The 20,365-nt window shown below is 44.7% G+C and overlaps 1 long non-coding RNA gene across 1 annotated transcript; it reads right to left on the reverse strand.

Annotated features, from left to right (window-relative positions):
* Nucleotides 1-1,134: 1,134 nt before the first annotated feature.
* Nucleotides 1,135-17,270, reverse strand: LOC146404981 (uncharacterized). The gene is made up of 2 exons (XR_014839835.1): nucleotides 16,712-17,270; nucleotides 1,135-4,130 (listed from the first exon to the last, which is right to left on the reverse strand). It is a non-coding gene; the product is annotated as an uncharacterized LOC146404981 (long non-coding RNA).
* Nucleotides 17,271-20,365: the final 3,095 nt, after the last annotated feature.

Raw genomic sequence — 20,365 nt, forward strand, 5'->3', positions numbered from 1 at the left:
GTGGTTGTGGTATAGGCCAGCAGCTGCAGCTCCGATTTGACCCCTTAGCCTGGGAACTTCCACAGGCTGCAGGTGTGGCCCTAAAAAGCAAATACATACATACATAAATAAAAACAACAAAAAAGTAGCTCTTTTGGATGTATTTCATTCTTTTGGATGATGGCATTCAACAGCAGTTAGGACCTTCCTTCTCAAAGGACGTTAAGATGTTTTGTTAAATCCATGCTTCCTGATTATCGCAGTTAGAAAAGCCTTATTATTATTATTATTAATTATTATTATTATTGTTTTAAGAAAGCCAGACTATCTAGAGGAAACACTAAGGTGGAACCAGTAAATGATTTAAGCTTGAAAACTTACAAAACCACTCAGCCCACCGGATTCTAAAATTCTTCCCAGTTAGTTAAACTGTGAAAGTCTTTTTTTTTTCCCCAAAAATACCTGCCATGAGAAAGCAGCTAAGTAAAGAAATAAAAGTGTAGCTGCTCCAGGGCTGTTGGGAGGCAGTGCTTTCCCACCCCATCCTCGTTCCAGCCAATCTCTCAGCACCCACCCCTCACCCTCTGCCCTTGAACAGCTGCCCTGATGGGTAGACTTGGAGCTCCATGGGGAGGGTGGGGTTCCTTCCAGGAAGCTAAGGCCCACTGAGTGGTCCCACCCAGAAACAGCCCACGGCCAAATCGGCTGTTGCACCCATCTCCCTGGTCTGGTGAGAATGAGCACCCTAAAGAAGTGATTTGTAGGACTAAGCGTTTCAGTGGAACGTGTCCTCCACAGACACCTTCGTGGAAGTCCACACGTACGTTTTCAGCACATGCTTTGCAAAGCCAGTCCCTGGCCCATCCATGGTAATTCCCAACATGATACACGATAGTTCCTAGAGTATGAACCTCTATTGAATTCCAATCAGAGAGAATTAAAATCTACTTCCCACCTGTTCATTTACTACCTCTTCTCTTCTGGCACAGTTCACATCGGGATCAGTCTCCCACTATTTCCCTCCTGTGTGAATATGTTCACATAAAGAGAACGCACTGCTATGAAAATAGATTATTTGTGAGCTTGAGTGAGCATGAGGATATGGGTATGTGTGTATGTATACGTATATCCATATATGTTTAAGACATATACATAGGTGTGTATAGGTACATGTTTTATTGTTTTTACTACTGGCCATCAACAATGAACAATCTGGAATTCCTGTTGCGGCTCAGTGGAAACGAACCTGACTAGCATCCCTGAGGATGCGGGTTTGATCCTTGGCCCCTCTCAGTGGGTTAAGGATCTGGCATGGCCATGAGCTGTGGCGTAGGTCACAGATGTGGCTCGGATCTGGCATTGCTGTGGCTGTGGTGTAGGCTGGCAGCTGCAGCTCTGATTTGATGCCTAGCCTGGGAACCTCCAAGCGCCACAATTTTGGCCCTAACGCAAACAAACAAATGAAAAACCAGTGAACAGTCCAGGGTCCTAACTGTCAAAACTGACACGAGGGCTTTGTGGCAAATTCAAAAGTTTGCACGGGGTTTGGAAATCCCAACACGTGGATCAGTTGCTCTTGGAAAAGCTGAGGTTCCATCTTTTTATGTTTAGCTTCTGGAAAGAAGCAGGATTTCCTCTTGATCAACAAAGGAGAATGCGACTCCCGAAGGGGCAAACCAATTTCCACTCGGTCTCCACTGCCATCTTCCTATGATCGACTTTTAAAGAGAGCAGGAGCTTTGGAGCTCATGGTTGGGAGGTGTTTCTACCGGAATGCACACAGGTATTGTCCCGGCAACCTGCACGCTGTTTAAAGTGATAAACTGTAATTGTTCAAAACTTGGCTCCCTCTCTTCCCTCAGTAAGAAGCAGAAGTCTGCCAATTTGAACTTTAATGGTCTCAGCTGTTTGGGAGTGGTGTAATCACTGTGCTAGATTCATTTTGCAGCTGGACTAGTGAATCCTATTCATTCAAAAACCAGCTTTACCTGGTTGACGCTGGGTTTCCTACATCTGGGCTCACATGGGCACGTTTTTACCTCTGGCTCTGCTTCAACCAAGGCAATCTTTAATCCTGGAAGAAGTCATTGTTACTGTTTCTCTGGTTCTGGAACAGCCATGCCTTCTGTCTGAGGTGCTCTCCCAGCAGATGCGAAGGGGGCTTTGACTGGGAAGGTTCTCATATAGACATGCAGGGTGTCTTACATATGCAGCAAACAAATGCAGTTTCTATTTCTGAGAATTTTTTTCAGGAGTCTTGATGATCAATGCAAACTGAAAACCATTAGTCACAGCCATGGAGCTCTCTTGAAGTTCATGGTCAGAACAGCTTCACTGGCAAGCCATGTGCAAAGGCAGAAATCAAGGGCAGGGCTGAATATGTTTCTGAACCAGACAATGGTGCCACAGTCGGTCTGGGGCTCAGAAAACCTCACGACCTCCCTCTTCTTCATTGCATCAAAGTCCCTTCCAGCTCTCAGATGCTGGCTGATTTGCAGGGCAGCCTTCTATTTCCTATCTCTGATAGATGATGCAGTTGGTGTCGAAATCTTTACAGCTCATCTGAGCAAAATGTTTTCAACCAGTGAAAAAGCAGCCAAACAATGTCCTTCTCATCATCAGTGAGAGAAATGTCTGAATTTTCAGAATTTCTCTGAAGCAGGGAGGGACTCAGTTTGCTCTTATCCCATGCAGCTCATCCACCTGAACTCACCCGGGTTTGAGAAGCAGGGACGCCGCCACAAGGAACCACAAGAGAGGTGCCAGAAAGACTCATTCAGAAAATGCCTCTCAGAAGAACTGAAAGCCTGTTTGGTCTGCTTTTAGGACCTTTTCATGGGACCCGTTTTATGTGGTGTCACATGCTGGTTGTTCCATGTCTCGTAGAGGAATGGGGCAGGGAAAGGATTTTCGTAAATGCTTCCAGAAGTGCTGCTTGTGGTGAGACACAGACATTAACACAGAGCCCCTGCCCTCCAACAGCTCGAGGACGAGTGGGGAGGCAGCCTTGCAGACAAGCCAGCTCCAAAATGTCCAAAGAACCGTGATAAATGTTTGCTGGGGGTGTGGGAGACGTGAGTGGCTCTTCCTCGGTTGATGGGGGGCAGGTCAGTTCTGAGGAATCTTGCATGATGGATGGAGGTAGCATGGGAAGGAAAGGCATTCCACCCTTCAAACCATGTAGATGAAGGCACAGAGGCCAGGCACAGCCCTTCTGCTCCACAGACCTCCTGATGACTCTGTTACCTCGGCTCATGGATTTAGCTTCCTGTGGGGGCTTTCCTCACCTGCGAATTGGGGATAATGCTCATCCTGCAGGGTTAGCCTAAGAGTTAAATCAGGTGATAGGCACACAGCTCGAAGGATGCATAAGACACAAAGAGAGGAGGGTGGTGGGCTGGAGATAATGCCGGCTCCCTTCTCACTGGCCCCCAGCCTCTTGTCCACTTCCGTTCATGGAACCTCACACACAATACTCAGGACTGTAGTTTTGTTGGCTAGTCTGTGCTCTTCCTTTCCTTCCATTTCTTTTGAGCTCCGGCCCCTCTGCTGTGCTGTTTCTGAGTTACTCTGGGTTCAGGAGGGATAATGACCTGTGTGTGAAGTGCCCCCCTGGGTGTCCCTGAGCAGAGCTGGTTTCCTCAGGGCCCCTCTGTCCTGACTGTCCATCCTCCCCACTCCTGCCTGGGAGGCTTCCTTAAGCCTGAACCCGTGTCGGTAGAATGTCAGAGGCGTTGGCTGTCACTCCCAGGCATATGGGAGGATAAGCAGCTGACAGACACCCTGGTACTCTTGGGGTGGCAGGAGGCTGGGCTTTCTCATGCCCTGGAATAGGAGACCAGCTGCCTTGTGGCAACAGGTCAAGAATGTAGCGCAGCAATAGTCTTGGAGAACCCCCATGGCTTTGCCATGTCTCATCCAGAAAAGAAGGCAAAGTGGAAACTGTTCCTTGCTTTGCCCAAATCTTATAAAATGAATCTGGAGCAAAGCCCTCCCTGAGGGAAAGAGTTGCTAGTTCCCTGTTTCAACTCTATTCCTTGCTGTATTCTGAACCAGGTTGGAAAGGAAGCCACGAGAAGCTGCTCTTTCCCCTGTGGGGCAGAGTGAGCTGGAGGTCAGTTCCTCCTGGGCTGACTTCATCTTCTGATAATCTGAAAACAAAACAAAACAAAAAAAACAAGTTGAAATAAGGAAATACAGGTTGTAGACTCACCATAGGTGGGAAGGGGGGCACCAGGGAACCTTGGGGATTTTTAACCCCAATTTTGTCTTTTCCTTAGCATGAGCCTGACCCCGAGCCCTGGACCTCACTAGCAGCCCACAGCTGCAGTGGATCGATTTCTTCTCTGATGAGAGTCGGGGCTGCTCCCTATCACATCGGAAAGACACTACTTTTACGGCAGTTTTTTAAAGACAAGGTACCATTTCCTTAGCTTTTTCCAGTTCTTTCGGCCATCTGGCCCTTGGGGCTTCACACTATTATTTTTTCAAGTAGGGATCATTTTAGGGTGTGTGTCTGGGGGAGTCCTGGTGTGCTATGTCATATGATTCCCATGAAACACCCCAAGACACCTGCTATGCCACACTGCTGAGCTCATTGCTTTTTCTTGGGAACCCCATCATGAATTCCCTTGTTGGTACTCTTTCTTATCCCTGGAGGACAAGCTGAACCAGAAGTGAGGTGAAATCTGCTCTGATCTAACGGATCTTCTTCCCTGACCTGTTAGGAAGCTGGCCTCGGGCCTCAGAGCTGAGCCAAATATGGATGTGCACCATGGGCTGCTTAGCCTGGAGGCAGCCTTCCAGGAAGAGCCTGAGCCAGCCAGGATGGAAGGGGCAGTGCAGCCTGGTGGGAAGAGCACGGGCTCCAGCAGACCTGCTTTGAGTTCCCTTTCAACCTCTTTCTAACCCTTGAACAGACAATTTCATGTTTTTGGATGGTGTGTACTTCACGCAGACAAGTACAGCACAAGCCATCTCATAAGGGAGTTGTGAGTATTTAGTTAGGGAGGTAACCTCTGCAAAACCTGCTTTTTTTTTTTTTTAAGGCATTAAAGGCATTTGGAGGTTCCCAGGCTAGGGAGTGAATCAGAGCTGTAGCTGCTGGCCTACATCTCAGCCACAGCAATGCTGGATCCGAGCCATGTCTGCGACCTACACCACAGCTCATGGCAACCCTGGATCCTTAACCCACTGAGCAAGGCCAGGGATTGAACCTGCGTCCTCACGGAAGCTAGTCAGATTTGCTAACTGCTGAGCCACAAATTTTGTGGGTGATGAGGACCCCATAATGTGAACCCTGGAGGCAAATTATTCTAGAGAAGTGAAGTATCAAAATAGCTTTTGTGAACCAAAGGGTTTTATCATTCCTAGAAGACCTTTCAGACTCAGAAAGTCACTAACTTATGCAGTACCAGGTCTCACCTCCCCTGAACCAGCTCTCGGTGACCTTCTTGTCTGTCCATACTTCTCCTCTGCTCACACCGAGGAAGTACCAAGAAGCAAAGTTTGATTTTGAAGTTGACTCAGTTGTAATAACCTGTTATCCTTGGCCTCCAAAGCTGTTTTTAATACCAAGAGACCTTTAAGGAGAAGTCATTTCGTAAGTCTGGTAACATGTAACATGCTCCTGGGACCTGAGGTTATGAGATGACTACAATTGACTTTCCTTTGCTTTCTTCCTGGAACAAGAGCTGTTAGATCTGGGGTCATGCAATCATAGACTTGCATGCAACCAGGGTGGCCCTTCTTATCTTTAAACATGTAAATGAAGAAACTAAGGCCCAGAGAGGGTTCACATTTTGTTCTGTGACACATAGCACAACGAGGTATGGTTATAACCACATGGAGTTTAACAGTCTCCCTGAAGACATGCTGGTTGGTTCTCTTTCCCTTCACCTCCCTTGTCTTTGCTGCTCAAAGTAACTACTCTGTGTACCAGCATCTTAAAAACATCTAGGAGCTTGTCATAAATGCAGAATCTCCGGCTATGGCACAATCCTGCTGAATCAAAATCTGCACTCTGTGCTAATTGGCCACTTCTGTGCAACCAGAGAAGGAAAACGAAATACAGGACAAAACAAAACAAAACAGTGAAACAAACTTCTAGCTTTTATCCTGTTAAATTCAGTGAAATTTTTGCCTTTATTATCTTCCCTTATCTTCACACAATTAACTACCTCCACGCCCCCCTCCCCACCCTCTACACACACACACCACATACATCATGCCAAACTTGTAGTTAGCCACGAAAGGCTTTGGCGTTTTTTTCTAAATATCTTTGATCCCCTTTCCAACTCTAAACCTCTCCATCCTTGGCCCCTGCCTCCAGACTTCCTCTTCAAAGTTCCTCTCTGTTGACACCTGAGTGACTTTTCATGCCCCTGTCTCAACTTAAACCCCTGTAGGTTCTGGCATGGACGGAATAGTGCTCTTCCAAATCCCTATTTGAAGCTCCAGTCCCCAGCATGATGGGACTTGGAGGTGAGGCCTTTAGGAGGTAACTGGATTTAGAGGGTGATGAGGGTGGGGCCCCCAGGATGGGATATTAGCGCCCTTGTTAGAAACCTGCTCTTTCTCTCTCCACCATCTAAAGACCCAGCAAAGGGCCTTCAAGAGACCCTTCTCTTCTTCTTCAGGAGAAGGAAGGCTCTTACCAGAACCTGATAGGACTGGCAGTCTCTAGAACCATGAGGATTAAATGTCTCGTTTAAAGTTCTTTAGGCCTCAGTCTGGGATATCCTATTACAGCAGCCAGAGCTGACTAAGACAGGCTCTCTTCTGTCCAAAAAGGGAAGGGGAAACTCTTCAAATAGACATGAGGGGTGTATAGCATTTGAGCACCTGGCCAGTGATCTGTGGGTGGTTTCTGATTGTTTATAAATTGAACAGTGTCATTGGTCTAGAAGTTGATCCGAAGGTGAAAGTGCTGGAGAAGAGACTCTAACAAAGGAGAATGGATCTCATGCTGCTTCAGTGGTTCTGCAGGTTAATTTTATGCCGGCTTGACTGAGCCATGAGGTGTCCATACACTTGATCACATTCTGGTGGCGGGGGGCTCTGAGGGTGTTTCCCGATGAGATGAATATTTGAATCGCTCACCTGAATAAAACAGATTGTCCCCCTGGTTTCAGTGGGGCCTGTTCATCAGCTGAAGTCTCTGAGTAGAACAAAAATGCTGAGTAAGAGGGACCCATCTTGCCAGGCTGCCCTGGACTGGGGCCTCAGTCTCCTCTGACCTTTGGACTTGAACTGAAACACTGGTCCTCCTTGAGTCTCCGGCCTCCTGGCCTTCCCTAACCGGAACTATACCTTGGCTCCCCTGGTTCTCAGGCCTTCAGAAACCAAATGGAATTACACCACCTCCCTCCTGGGTCTCCAGCTCACAGACTACAGACCTAGGGACTTCTCAGCCTCCATATTTGGGTGGGACAGTTCCTTATAATGAAGCATTTTCTCTTCTGTCTTTCTCTCTCTGTGTATGTGTATATGTAGAAACATACTCATCTCCTACACACACACACACACACACACACACACACACACACACACACACACACTCTACTGGTTCTGTTTCTCAGGAGAAGCCTGATGAATACAGTCTGTAAGACAGGAGCGTTGCAGTCCTGGGGACAGCCTTTTCTGCCCTTCTGCAACTCCTTCTTGGCCCAGCTGACCAGAGCGTCCCAGGGAAGGCCAACATCTCAGATCTCAGAAGATCAAGTAAAAATAGGATGGGAGTAAACATGGGTACTCCCAAGTACAAGTTGGACCCATTCAAGAAGTGTCTTTGTTCCTGCTCAGATGATTACTGATAAGAGTATATGTTCCAACATCAGCGGGTGGATCCTGAGGCTTGGCCACTACCCTGTCCCTCCCCCAGATTCCCCGATGCCCCAGTGAGGCTAATGAGAGGCAGCAATATGGCCCTGGGCTCTGCTTGAATCCATGGAGCTGCAGCTACAGAGAATTCACCAGGGTTTTTTCATTTTATCTAATCTTATTCAATCCAGACATTAAAGATGGCAGAACCAGAAAATGAGTAGATACAAGATCTTAATAAAAGGTCATCATTGCTTGCACAGTTGTAGGTATGGTTTCATTAGCTCCTTTTCATTTTAGGTCGTGGTAAAGTCTTGTTAGATGGAACAATGGAAGCCAGGGGCAGGTCTAGGTTTTGTGGCCTGAAGTATCTACAATTTTTTTTTCTCTTTGAAGAAAGAGAATACAAATTGCAGATGCAGAATGAAAGAGAGTATTTATCTGGACTGAGAAAGCAAATTTTAGGAATCTGAAAAGTATCACAAAACCTTAAAAAGCATAATATTTTCACTAATTAACGGCTTGACACATCTCTGTAATATTTTAATTCCTACATTTTTGGCTGCATACTCCATGAAGTGCTTCTTCATTGGACAATAATTTATAATATTTTTCTATAGAGAGATGAGAAGAATAACTCAGTCTTCTTTTAGCACAGTTGATTAAAATCTATTTTAATTAATGATGTGATGCATAAAATACGCAACTCCACACATAGATGTACTTGCTATTTATTTTATTTTTTTTTTTTTTTTTTTTTTTTTTATTTTTATTAAATTTTATTTTCCCACTGTACAGCAAGGGGGTCTGGTTATCCTTACATGTATACATTACAATTACAGTTTTTCCCCCACCATTTCTTCTGTTGCAACATGAGTATCTAGACATAGTTCTCAATGCTATTCAGCGGGATCTCCTTGTAAATCTATTCTACGTTGTGACTGATAAGCCCAAGCTCCCGATCCCTCCCACTCCCTCCCCCTCCCATCAGGCAACCACAAGTCTCTTCTCCAAGTCCATGATTAATTTTCTTTTCTGAGGAGATGTTCATTTGTGCTGGATATTAGATTCCAGTTATAAGTGATGTCATATGGTATTTGTCTTTGTCTTTCTGGCTCATTTCACTCAGTATGAGATTCTCTAGTTCCATCCATGTTGCTGCAAATGGCATGATGTCATCCTTTTTTATGGCTGAGTAGTATTCCATCGTGTATATATACCACATCTTCCGAATCCAATCCTCTGTCGATGGACATTTGGATTGTTTCCATGTCCTGGCTATTGTGAATAGTGCTGCAATGAACATGCGGGTGCATGTGTCTCTTTTAAGTAGAGCTTTGTCCGGATAGATGCCCAAGAGTGGGATTGCAGGGTCATATGGAAGTTCTATGTATAGATTTCTAAGGTATCTCCAAACTGTTCTCCATAGTGGCTGTACCAGTTTACATTCCCACCAACAGTGCAGGAGGGTTCCCTTTTCTCCACAGCCCCTCCAGCACTTGTTATTTGTGGATTTATTAATGATGGCCATTCTGACTGGTGTGAGGTGGTATCTCATGGTAGTTTTGATTTGCATTTCTCTTATAATCAGCGATGTTGAGCATTTTTTCATGTGTTTGTTGGCCATCTGTATATCTTCCTTGGAGAAATGTCTATTCAGGTCTTTTGCCCATTTTTCCATTGATTGATTGGTTTTTTTGCTGTTGAGTTGTATAAGTTGCTTGTATATTCTAGAGATTAAGCCCTTGTCAGTTGCATCATTTGAAACTATTTTCTCCCATTCTGTAAGTTGTCTTTTTGTTTTCTTTTGGGTTTCCTTTGCTGTGCAAAAGCTTTTCAGTTTGATGAGGTCCCATGGGTTTATTTTTGCTCTAGTTTCTATTGCTTTGGGAGACTGACCTGAGAAAATATTCATGATGTTGATGTCAGAGAGTGTTTTGCCTATGTTTTCTTCTAGGAGTTTGATGGTGTCCTGTCGTATATTTAAGTCTTTCAGCCATTTGGAGTTTATTTTTGTGCATGGTGTGAGGGTGTGTTCTAGTTTCATTGCTTTGCATACAGCTGTCCAGGTTTCCCAGCAATGCTTGCTGAATAGACTTTCCTTTTCCCATTTGATGTTCTTGCCTCCCTTGTCAAAGATCAATTGACCATAGGTGTCAGGGTTAATTTCCAGATTCTCTATTCTGTTCCATTGGTCTGTCTGTCTGTTTTGATACCAGTACCACACTGTTTTGATGACTGTGGCTTTGTAGTATTTCTTGAAGTCTGGGAGAGTGATGCCTCCTGCTTGGTTTTTGTTTCTCAGGATTGCTTTGGCGATTCTCGGTCTTTTGTGGTTCCATATAAATGTTTGGATTGTTTGTTCTAGTTCTGTGAAAAATGTCGTGGGTAATTTGATAGGGATTGCATTGAATCTGTAGATTGCTTTGGGTAGGATGGCCATTTTCACAATATTGATTTTTCCAATCCAGGAACATGGAATATCTTTCCATTTTTTTACATCTTCTTTGATTTCTTTGATTAAGGTTTTATAGTTCTCGGCATATAGGTCCTTTACCTCTTTGGTTAGGTGTATTCCGAGGTATTTGATTTTGTGAGGTACAATTTTAAAAGGTATCATTTTTTTGTATTCCTTTTCTAATGTTTCATTGCTGGTATACAGAAATGCAACTGACTTCTGAATGTTAATCTTATATCCTGCCACTTTGCTGAATTTATTAATCAGTTCAAGGAGTTTTGGGGTTGAGTCCTTAGGGTTTTCTAGGTATAGAATCATGTCATCTGCATACAGTGACAGTTTGATCTCTTCTCTTCCTATATGGATGCCTTTGATTTCTTTTGTTTGTCTAATTGCTGTGGCTAAGACTTCCAAAACGATGTTGAAGAGCAGTGGTGAGAGTGGGCATCCCTGTCTTGTTCCAGATTTGAGTGAGAAGGCTTTCAGTTTTTCCCCATTGAGGATTATATTTGCTGTGGGTTTATCATAAATGGCTTTGATTATATTCAGGAATGTTCCCTCTATACCCACTTTGGCGAGGGTCTTGATCATGAATGGATGTTGAACTTTGTCAAATGCTTTTTCTGCATCTATTGAGATGATCATATGATTTTTGACTTTTTTTTTGTTAATGTGGTGTATGATGTTGATTGATTTGCGTATGTTGAACCATCCTTGTGAACCTGGGATGAACCCAACCTGGTCATGGTGTATAATTTTTTTGATATGTTGTTGGATTCGGTTGGCTAAGATTTTGTTGAGAAGTTTTGCATCTATATTCATCAATGATATTGGGCGATAGTTTTCTTTTTTGGTGGTATCTCTGCCTGGTTTTGGAATGAGGGTGATGGTGGCCTCATAGAATGTCTTTGGGAGTATTCCTTCTTCTTCAACCTTTTGAAAGAGTTTAAGGAGGATGGGCACCAATTCCTCTTTATATGTTTGATAGAATTCACCTGTGAAGCCATCTGGTCCTGGGCTTTTATTTGTAGGGAGTGATTTTATGACCTCTTCAATTTCATTTCTAGTGATTGGTCTGTTCAGTTGGTCTGTTTCTGCTTGACTCAGTTTTGGCAGGCTGTAAGATTCTAGAAAATTGTCCATTTCTTCCAGATTGTCAAACTTATTGCCATATAGTTGTTCATAGTATTCTCTTATGGTTTTTTGTATTTCTGCTGTATCCGTTGTGATTTCTCCTTTTTCATTTATAATTTTGGTGATTTGGGTTCTTTCTCTCCTCTTTTTAGTGAGTCTGGCCAGGGGTTTATCAATTTTGTTCACCTTTTCAAAGAACCAGCTCTTGGTTTTATTAATTTTCTCTATTGTTTTTTGAGTCTCTATTTTATTGATTTCTTCTTTGATCTTTACAATTTCCTTCCTTCTGCTGACTTTAGGACTTCTTTGTTCTTCTTTTTCTAATTCATTTAGGTGGAGGGTTAAGTTGTCAATTTGGGATCTTTCTTCTTTTTTGAGAAAGGCCTGGATTGCTATAAATTTCCCTCTGAGCACTGCTTTCGCAGCATCCCATAGATTTTGAGAGGTTGTGTCTTCATTATCATTTGTTTCAAGATAGTTTTTAATTTCCTTCTTGATTTCCTCATTGACCCATTGGTTTTTTAGTAGCATGTTGTTTAGTCTCCATGGAGTAGGTTTTTTCTCTTTCCTTTTCCCATGGTTGATTTCTAATTTCATGGCATTGTGGTCAGAGAAGATACTTGAGATAATTTCTATGCTCCTAAATTTATTGAGATTCGCTTTATGTCCCAATATGTGGTCGATTCTTGAGAATGTTCCATGAGCATTTGAGAAGAATGTGTATTCTGATTTTTTTGGATGTAGTGTCCTGAAGATATCAATTAAGTCTAACTTTTCTATTGTTTCCTTTAGGATCTCTGTTGCTTTATTGGTTTTCTGTCTAGAGGATCTGTCCATTGATGTGAGGGGGGTATTTAGGTCTCCTACTATGATTGTATTCTCATCAATATCTCCCTTTATGTCTGTTAATATTTGTTGTATGTATCTGGGTGCTCCTATGTTTGGGGCATATATGTTGATGATAGTAACATCCTCTCCTTGGATGGATCCCTTAATCATTAAATAGTGTCCTTCTTTGTCTTTCTTTATGTCTTTTGTTTTAAAGTCTATTTTGTCTGATATGAGCGTTGCAACTCCTGCTTTTCTGTCATGTCTATTGGCATGAAATACTTTTCCCCAGCCTTTCACTTTCAATCTATATGTATCTTTTGTCCTAAGGTGAGTTTCTTGTAGGCAGCATATTGAAGGTTTTTGCCGTTTTATCCACTCAGCCATTCTGTGTCTTTTGATTGGGGCATTCAGTCCATTGACATTTAAGGTGATAATTGATAGATGATTATTTATTGCCATTTGATCCTCGTGTTCCAGTTGATTCTATGGTTCTCCATTCTTCTTTTTTTTTTTTTTTTTTTTTTGGTTGGATGGTCTCCTGTTATTATCTGCTTGAGTGTATTTTTTTTTTCATTTTTTGCAAATGCAATATTTGGTTTTGGCTTGTGGTTGCCCTGTTTTTTAAGTATGCTAACCCCTTCCCATAATTGTGTGTTTTAGCCTGATGGTCCTGTAAGTTCAAACACTTCATTATTATATTAAAATTAAGAAGAGAGACATACATACAAACAAAAAGGGTTATTTACCTCCTAACATCCCTTGCCCACATTTTATGGTTTTGATGACTCTTTTATTTTTTTCCTTTTTTTTAATTTTATTTTGTTTGAAGCATGTTCATGATTAAATCTGTATGCTGGCTTATTTGAGTGACTGCTCTCTGATTGTATCTTCCTCAGTCCTAGTTCTTCCTCTTCTTCTTCTTCTTCTTTTTTTTTTTTTTTTCTTTTCTTTTTTCTTCCCTTTCCTTCCTTTCTTTTTGGTTTAGAGAAGCCCTTTCAATATTTCCTTTAACCTGGGCTTTGTGTTGCTGTATTCTTTAAGTTTTTGTTTGTTGGGAAAAATTTTTATTTCCCCTTCTATTTTAAATGATATTCTTGCTGGATAAAGTATTCTAGGTTGCATATTTTTTCCTTTGAGCACTTTAAATATCTCTTGCCATTCCCTCCTGGCCTGTAGTGTTTCTGTAGAGAAATCAGCTGATATTCTTATGGGGGTTCCCTTGTAGGTAACATTCTGTTTTTCTCTTGCTGCCTTTAGGATCCTCTCTTTATCACTAACTTTTGCCATTTTTATTATGATGTGTCTTGGTGTGGGTCTGTTTGGGTTCAGTTTGTTTGGGGCCCTCTGTGCTTCTTGTATCTTGAATCCAGTATCCTTTAGATTTGGGAAGTTTCCAGCGATAATTTCTTCAAATATATTTTCCATTCCTTTATCTTTTTCTACTCCTTCTGGAATTCCTATTATGCGTAGATTGGCCCGTTTTATATTATCCCATAGGTCTCTTATATTGCTTTCCAGTTTTTTGATTCGGTTTTCTGTCTGTTGACCAGATTGAGTGATTTCCATTATTCTATCTTCCATATCACTGATTCGTTCTTCTGCATTATTCATTCTGGTTTTTACTGCCCCTAGTTCAGTTTGCATCTCTGCAAATGAATGTTCTAGTTTTTCTTGGCTCCTCCTTATATTTTCTAGCTCCTTTCTGAGGGTATCTGCATTGCTGTTCATATCTTCTCTTAATTCCTTCAGTATTTTCACTATTTCTCTTTTGAACTCCAGGTCTGTCAGACTGCAGAGATCAGTTTCATTGTTGACTGTTTTAGGTGAGTTCTCCTGTTGGTTTGACTGGGGGTGGTTTCTCAGCTTCTTCATCTTGCTTGTTGTCTTCTTTCTCCTGAGGGAGTTGTACTCTCCGTTATCGGGTAGTGTTTGCCTTGTCACTGCCCTGGAATATTTCCTGAGGGCTGTCGTTGTTGGTCAATCTTTTTTTGAGGCAGTGTGGCTTTTCTGGAGTGTTGATGGGACTAACAGTGTTTCTTTGAAGCAAAGGAGGACTTCCTGAGGGCAGACAGGACTGGGAGGTCCACCCCACGATGGTAGCAGATTTCACTTGGTTCTCAGCACCCCCTGGGGTCTTGGGCGGGTAGCAGGGCCCTTGGAGACTCAAGAGGTTCCTCCCCAGGGCAGCCCGACTCAGAAAGACCGTCTGAGATCTTTTCCCGATTCCGCCAGGCTTGTTGCAGCTTTTCTGGGCTGCAGGGGGTCCTGCCTGGAGCTGGCAGTCCTATGCAGCTGGTCCACTAGGTCTCAGCACCCCTTGGGGTCTTGGGCGGGTAGCAGGGCCTTTGGAGGCTCAAGAGGCTCCTCCCCAGAACAGCCCGACTCAGAAAGACCGTCTGAGATCTTTTCCCAAGTCGGCCAGGCTTGTTGCAGCTTTTCTGGGCTGCAGGGGGTCCTGCCTGGAGCTGGCAGTCCTATGCAGCTGGTCCACTAGGTCTCAGCACCCCCTGGGGTCTTGGGCGGGTAGCAGGGCCCTTGGAGGCTCAAGAGGCTCCTCCCCAGGACAGCCTGACTCAGAAAGACCGTCTGAGATCTTTTCCCGATTCGGCCAGGCTTGTTGCAGCTTTTCTGGGCTGCAGGGGGTCCTGCCTGGAGCTGGCAGTCCTATGCAGCTGGTCCACTAGGTCTCAGCACCCCCTGGGGTCTTGGGCGGGTAGCAGGGCCCTTGGAGACTCAAGAGGCTCCTCCCCAGAACAGCCCGACTCAGAAAGACCGTCTGAGATCTTTTCCCAAGTCGGCCAGGCTTGTTGCAGCTTTTCTGGGCTGCAGGGGGTCCTGCCTGGAGCTGGCAGTCCTATGCAGCTGGTCCACTAGGTCTCAGCACCCCCTGGGGTCTTGGGCGGGTAGCAGGGCCCTTGGAGGCTCAAGAGGCTCCTCCCCAGGACAGCCCGACTCAGAAAGACCGTCTGAGATCTTTTCCCAAGTCGGCCAGGCTTGTTGCAGCTTTTCTGGGCTGCAGGGGGTCCTGCCTGGAGCTGGCAGTCCTATGCAGCTGGTCCACTAGGTCTCAGCACCCCCTGGGGTCTTGGGCGGGTAGCAGGGCCCTTGGAGGCTCAAGAGGCTCCTCCCCAGGGCAGCCCGATTCAGAAAGACCGTTTGAGAACTTTTCCCGATTCGGCCAGGCTTGTTGCAGCTTTTCTGGGCTGCAGGGGGTCCTGCCTGGAGCTGGCAGTCCTATGCAGCTGGTCCACTAGGTCTCAGCACCCCCTGGGGTCTTGGGCGGGTAGCAGGGCCCTTGGAGACTCAAGAGGCTCCTCCCCAGGACAGCCCGACTCCGAAAGACCGTCTGAGATCTTTTCCCGATTCGGCCAGGCTTGTTGCAGCTTTTCTGGGCTGCAGGGGGTCCTGCCTGGAGCTGGCAGTCCTATGCAGCTGGTCCACTAGGTCTCAGCACCCCTTGGGGTCTTGGGCGGGTAGCAGGGCCCTTGGAGACTCAAGAGGCTCCTCCCCAGGACAGCCCGACTCCGAAAGACCGTCTGAGATCTTTTCCCAATTCGGCCAGGCTTGTTGCAGCTTTTCTGGGCTGCAGGGGGTCCTGCCTGGAGCTGGCAGTCCTATGCAGCTGGTCCACTAGGTCTTAGCACCCCCTGGGGTCTTGGGCGTGTAGCAAGGCCCTTGGAGACTCAAGAGGCTCCTCCCCGGGGGAGCCCGTCTCAGAAAAACCGTCGGAGAATTAGGTCGATCTATTCACGGCCTGGCTAGGCTTGTTCTAGCTTTTCTGGGCTGCAGGCCTTTTCTAGGGGGCTGGTGGTGTTTGGTGCTGCTCTGTGGAAGTGTAGCCCCTCCAAAGGGCAAGCAGGCCTGTGCAGGGAGAGCCCCTGCGGTGGTAGGCTTCAGGCAATTGTTGAGGCCAGCCCTCCTGGATGGCAGGCAGCCCCAGGTTCGGCGAGAGCGTAGGGAGTGGCGGGGGTGGGGGGAGGGAATGCACTGGGAAGCACAGCTTTCTGCTAGCTAGCGGGCCTGTAAGCTTGTTGTGGCGTGGGGGGTATTCTATGGGGACCCACCCCTTCTTCTCTCCCCTCCCCAGCACGGGCGCAGACCAGGCTCTTCTCTCAGGTTCCCTCTGAGGCGGCTTTCCACTTCCCCGCCCCTAGAGTATTGCTCCCTTCCTCTGCGACAGCTTTGTTTTCTAGTCTCCCAGGCAGTCTCTGCCCCGTCAAATGGTTTAGAGACCTCCCAAGCAGTTTCCGCTCTTCCCCGCCCCCCTAGCCCGGGGACTAATCTCTGGAGCCGAGGTCTCGGTGCCCAGCCCCCCCCCCCAGGCGTCCCCCGGCCCTTTCTTGGGGACTAACCTTCGGAGGCGAGGTCTCGGTGCCCAGCCCCAACCCAGGCGTCCCCCGGCCCCCTCTCGGGGACCAACCTTCAGAGCTGAGGTCTCGGTGCCCAGCCCCCACCCAGGCGTCCCCCGGCCCTTTCCCGGGGACTAACCTCTGGAGCCGAGGATTCGGTGCCCAGCCCCCACCCAGGCGTCTCAATTTTTGGTGACTGTGCCCGTAGTTCAGATGGTCCGTTGGGTTCTTGATCGTTTTTCCGTACTCCGACTTACTGCTACACTCTTCTCTGCATCTGGAGATTCCTCCGGTTCGTTTGATCTTTCCCCCGGTAGGAGACTTTCCAGGGTGCGGGATCCCTTTCTCCTCCGCAGTTCCCTTTCGGGAGCGCCCGTCCCGCTCGGATTCACCTTCTCTCACTCTCCTCTTTTCTCCCGTTCTGCCCAATAATGTCACGAATTTCTTGCCGTTATTGGAGTTTAGGTTCCTCTGCCAGCGATTGGTTGTTGTTCTGTGCGAGTCATTTCTTCTGTAGATGTGCTTTTTTTGTTGTGTTTGTGGGAGAGGGCGAGCGTGTCCCCCTACTCCTCCGCCATCTTGTCCTCTCTCCTATTTATTTTAAATCTACAGAATTGTAGCTCATAAACACAGGTTCATGTTCAGATTGAGCACATTTGTTGGAGTTCCATAAGCAAGTGCATGATGCATTTATCACTGCAGATGCTGCATTATTGATTTTAATCTTACAGGAGACAGCTTCCATTTTCACTAGGCATTGAGAACGGTCTCTTCTGTTTGCAACTTTATATGACTATTAGAAAAAAATTCCACACTTTAGCTTCTGATTCTATATATTTCAAACCTTACTTCTGTTCCATGACCCACTTGCTCCCAGTGGCAGACGTTATAAGATGCATTTCTGTTGCTATAAGATCTTTGGTCCTGGACATCCATGTAAGTGTCATAGGAGTTGGCATGGGGGAGTTCCCTTGTGGCAGTGGGTAAGGATCCAGCATTGTCACTGTGGTAGCTTGGGTCACTGCTGTGGAGCAGGTTTAATTCCTGGCTGGAGAAAAGAAATGGCAGAGGTGGGCAGTGGAAACAGTCTCATGAGCCATTTCTACACAGCTACACAGGGACACATGACAATAACTACAGATGAAAGGAACAGAAGCCCATAAATAAGCCCCAATTAAACACAAACTTGGTGTGTCCCCACTCACTTTCTTGTCCAAAACGCAAACATGTGCAAGCCATGTCAATGGAAATTTGAGAGAAATAGAATGGGAAGAGAAAGAGCGAGTAGTCTTTATCGACTGCAGTTAAAATATCTTTGTTTGGCAAGTTTTTCACTATTATGCATTTTTAGACATATGGATGCACTGTGAAGTCCCCACCCAACATCGTGGTAAAAACCTTCAAGGACTAAAGTCTTACAACTTCAGCTTCTTGGTAATCCTGCCTCTGATACAGATTCAAAAACTACTGTGCAGAAAAGTTGGGTTGAGGTTGTGCTTGCTCAGAAGTTTCCCTTATGACATGGAGTTCCCTTCATGGCTCAGCAGTTAACAAACCTGAATAGGATCCATGAAGATGTGGGTTTGATCCCTGGCTTTACTCAATGGGTTAAGGATCTGGTGTTGCCATGTGCTGTGGTGTAGATCATAGACATGGCTCAGATCCTCAATTGCTGTGGCTGTGGTGTAGGCCAGCCTCTACAGCTCTGATTTGACCCCTAGCCTGGAAACTTCCATGCCACAAGTGCAGCCCTTAAAAAAAAAAGTTTCTCTTATGACAAAGTTAGTACTACAGAGAAATATGTAAATTGCCTGAGCAAAACAGACGTTTAAAACTCTTTAGGAGTCCTATTTGCATACCAAAACCTGATGTGCTAATTTCAACTTATTCTCAAACTTTCTTTGGATCAAGTCCCCCAAAGATTTCTTTGTTTACCTAAAAATGATATGAACACATACCATAAGATGCAAGTTTACTTAAATAAAAATGAAAATGTTGACATTGAGATGTTCTCCCTCACAACTCCTTTCGACATTGTACTGGAAGATTTTGCTGATTCAATAAGATAAGAAAAGGTATTAAAAATATACATATTGGAAAGGAAGACATAAAACTGTCTTTGTTCACAGATTACCTGGTTATCTATGTAGAAAAACGGAAAGAATTGGCCAAAAAACTCTTGGAATTAATAGACAATTATAGCAAGATTGCAGGATACAAGCTTAATACATAAAAGTCAATCACTTTTCTATATGTTAACAGTGAACATGGAATTCGAAATTAAAGCCATAATACCATTTACATTAGCATCTCCCCAAAATAAAATGCGTATGTATAAATCTAATAAAATATGTGCCAGAACTGTATGAGGAAAATTAATAAAGAACTCTGATGAATTAAATCAAAGAACTAAATAAATGGAGAGGCGGTCCTTGTTCATCAGGAAGTGACTCAATATTGTTGTCAGTTTTTCTCAACTTGATATATAGATTCTGTGAGATCCCCTAAAAATCCCAGCAAATTATTTCATGAATATCAACAAACAAAATCTAAAGCTTACATGTGGAGGCAAAAAAACCAGACTAGCCATCATGATATTGAAGAAGAAAAATGTTGGAGGACCGAGGCTACCTGACTTCAAGAATTACTATGAAACTGTAATAATCAAAACAGAGTGGTATCGGCAAAAGACGAAAGTAGGTCAATGGAACAGTGGAGAGAGTCCAGAAATAGACTCACGTAAATAAATACAGTCAAATAATCTTTGACAACAGAACAAAGAAAATACAATGGAGCAAAGAGGGTCTCTTCAATAAGTGGTGTTGAAGCAACAGGGCCCTCGAATGCAAAAAAAAAAAAAAATGAATTTAGACAATGAGCTTATATGCTTCACAAAAATTCACTCGAAATGGACCATAAACCTAAAGGTTAAGTGTGGAACTATAATTCCTGGAAGATAACATAGGTGGAAACCTAGATGGCCTTGAGTATGGAGATGCCTTTTTATTTATTTTTTTGGCCACACCTGTGGCGTATAGAGGGGCCAGGGATTGAACCCATGCCACAGCTATAACCAGAGTCATAGCAGTGACAATGGCAGATCCCTAACCCACTGAGCAGCCAGAAACCTCCCTGGTGATGCCTTTTTAAATACAGCACCAAAGGCACACTCCCTGAAAGAAGCAGTTGATAAACTGGGTTCTATTAAAATTAAAAATTTTACTGTGAAAAACAGTATCAAAAGAATTAGAAGACAAACTACAGACTGGATTAGAAGGAGAAAATATTTGAAAAAGACTCATCTGATAAAGGACTATTGTCCAAAGTACACAAAGAATCATTAAAACTCAACAGGCAGAGGACAAATAATGTGATTTAAAAATGGGCCAAAGATCTTAACAAACCCTTCACCAAGGAAGACACACAGACGACGAAGAACCATGTGGAAAGGGCGCCATGTCCTGTGTCATCAGGAAAAGCAAATTCCAGTAATAATGATCTGCCACTACCACTCAGCTATTAAAATGGCCCAAATCTGGAAACACTGACAACACAAAATGCTGGCGAGGATGTGGAGCTACAGGTGGCATGCGAAATGACATGGCCCCTTTGAAAGACGGTTTGGTGGTTTTCCTTATGAAACTAAACATACTTTTCCATACGATTTAGCTGTCATGCTCCTTGGTACTTAGCTGAAGGAGCTGACAACATATCCACACATAAACCTGCATGTGATGTTTCCAGCAGGATTGCCTCGTAGAGAGTTGTTTCATGGCAGAATGTATTCCTTAAC

Source organism: Sus scrofa, chromosome 3 (assembly GCF_054392235.1).
Source record: "Sus scrofa isolate SSC_HxYL_T2T_F1_AM1 chromosome 3, Sscrofa_HxYL_maternal_Yorkshire_Landrace_v2.0, whole genome shotgun sequence".
NCBI lineage: Eukaryota > Metazoa > Chordata > Mammalia > Artiodactyla > Suidae > Sus > Sus scrofa.